Source organism: Brachyhypopomus gauderio, chromosome 19 (assembly GCF_052324685.1).
Source record: "Brachyhypopomus gauderio isolate BG-103 chromosome 19, BGAUD_0.2, whole genome shotgun sequence".
Lineage (NCBI taxonomy): Eukaryota > Metazoa > Chordata > Actinopteri > Gymnotiformes > Hypopomidae > Brachyhypopomus > Brachyhypopomus gauderio.
Window position 1 is genome coordinate 4,265,837 of NC_135229.1, and position 2,500 is coordinate 4,268,336.

At 45.5% G+C, this 2,500-nt stretch overlaps 1 protein-coding gene across 1 annotated transcript in view; it reads right to left on the reverse strand.

The window, feature by feature from the left end:
- Window positions 1–2,500, reverse strand: part of sema6ba (sema domain, transmembrane domain (TM), and cytoplasmic domain, (semaphorin) 6Ba) — a 62,262-nt gene that overhangs the window by 37,292 nt on the left and 22,470 nt on the right. The gene's annotated exons all lie outside the window — the stretch shown is intronic.

Genomic DNA, 2,500 nt, shown 5'->3' on the forward strand with positions numbered 1-2,500 from the left:
CCCACGTCTCCTCCCTCGCTCTCTCCTCATTTGCTTATTGTCTAAACCAACTTTGATTTATGGCAGTTTGTCAAAGCTCCTTATTCCAGTACATTACTCCCACACACACACACACAGCAAACAGCAATCTAGAGCACAGATGCCAGACACGCACAAAATGGCTAAAGACCTCCGGTGATGCATTCTGGGGTCTTGGTGAAGGTTCTACACGTCTGATGTGGAGTATCCAGACAGGAGATGGAGAACGTGTTACTGGGATAATCATGAACACCTCCGAGAAGCAAGTGATGTCATTCACGTAGGACCGGTGTAGCAAATCTGTAACAAATCGCCGGTACAAAACGGTCAATTGACTAATGATGAGAAAAAAATTATTGGATTTAGTGGAGGAAATGAGTGTACGTGTGTGTGTGTGTGTGTGTGTGTGTGTGTGTGTGTGTGTGTGTGAGAGAGAGAGAGAGAGCGAGAGAGAGACTTCGTTTCAGGCTGTGAGATGCTAACCATACACTTGAGGACTTTGAAAAGACTGAAAAGACATTTAAAAGATGTAGTCTAATAACCTCTCACATTCAAAGACAAGGCGTCATTAGTCCCGAAGTTTTTCCCGTTCACAGACTACGATTACGCAGGAGGTTAATCTTGCAGGGTCTCTGTTTGCAACACATAGTTTCCTTCTGAGATGATCTACCATCATGCTCCTGTTGCAAATGTACAATAGAAACAATGGCGCAGAAACAACAGCAGCTTTGGGCCAGGACTGCCCTTGTGGGTGCCGCCTTTTATTCTGAAAACAAAAGCCAAAAGAACAGGACAGGACACCGCAGAACGCGGACACGGTGCCGCTCGAGTGAACAGGGACGGTGAGGTCTGCCCGTCCTCTAAAGGGAGTCAGAAGTGAGTTAGGACAACCTGGGTAGTTCCCGGTATTCCTGTGTTTTGCCAGACAATACGACTCAATGCCACAGCTTATGGTCCAACATTGTCATTTTAATCATAATCATCAATTATGTCCTTGTTGGTGCTGGAGAGAGCTCACCTATTGGCTGCTGACAAAGTCTACGTCGCTGTTGGCATGAGCCAAAAAATGTAATTTCATTATAATATTAAATGAAGTTGATGTTGCCAGAACATGAAATCAAGAAGAGCAGCTTCTACGCTCACCAGCGTACGCCAAACGATCCAGATGACCGGAGTGCCCCACAACGGGCGACGCTCTCGGGATTTATTTCTGACTTTGGAAATTTGTCTGCGACAGTGTGATCGCTTGAAAAGTCGTTTGGTGTAAGGGCAGCATAAAATGAACAACAAGCAGTTTTGTGAATTGGTTCCGAGTTTTTCCCCCATGTGCTGTGATTGTTCTACGATTGTTCCGCGTTTGTGATGCGTTTATTCCGTGATTGTTCTGCGTTTGTTCCGTGATTGTTCTGCGTTTGTTCTGCGATTGTTCCGCGATTGTTCTGCGTTTGTTCCTCATCAGGACACGTCCTTATTAGCTCGCCTTCAGTGGGTTCTTTATGCCAGGCAATACAATTATGACTATTTAAAAGAGATGAAACACAGAATAATGTAATTAAGACTTCCCTTAAGGGTAGTAATAGTGAGAAAGAGGGAGGGGAGAGAGAGAGAGAGCGTGTGCATAAGAATGGCTGGGTACCTGATGCTGCCTGTACCAGGTTCTCTAAATTAATAGCAGCCTTATGAGGCTTATAGTTCATAATTTGCCTCTAATGTGATGGGGCTCGTAGGGGAGAGCATGAGATTCAGATTTTTCTCATAAATGGAGTGATTCATTACAATAGAAAACGAACACGCCCATTACTAAAACAGAGATGGAGACACAGAGAAGTGGAAAAATTAAATCCCAACACATCACATTACTGACGAAGAAATCTGGCTCGCACCCATTGTGTAAGTACGAGTATAAGAGAGACGAGTGTGTGCGTGCGTGCGCGCGCGCATGTGTGTGTGTTTATAGCTCTGAACTAACTAAGCACCATACAAGCCAAACAAAAGAACCAGCAGGACAAAACCTGTTACTAAGGCCCTAATTACCCATCCCTCCCTCCCTCATTTTCTTTCCCTTTTCACTCCTCCCCTTTTTCACTCCCTCCATCCATCTCACTGCCACCAATCCCACGGTCTCAGATCAAGGAAGGTCAGAGGTCATGCTCCCCGCCGACTTCCCCTAAGGCCGACTCTCCAGAGACTGGACAAGCAATCGAGTAATTGGAACCCGAAACAGAACAAATCAATTATTAGATTAGCAAACTTCAGGTATATGTAACCTAATCAGAACAGATGCCTTTTTAACTGATACCTCTTTAACACACGCACACGCACGCACGCACGCACGCACACACACACACACACACACACACACACACACGCACACACACACACACACGCTTCAGGCAGTGTTCACACTGTCTCTGGTTTGTTCAAAGCACGTTAAGCACCAACACATCAGAAAAATTGCCAGCAAGAATCTCCCCCAGACGTC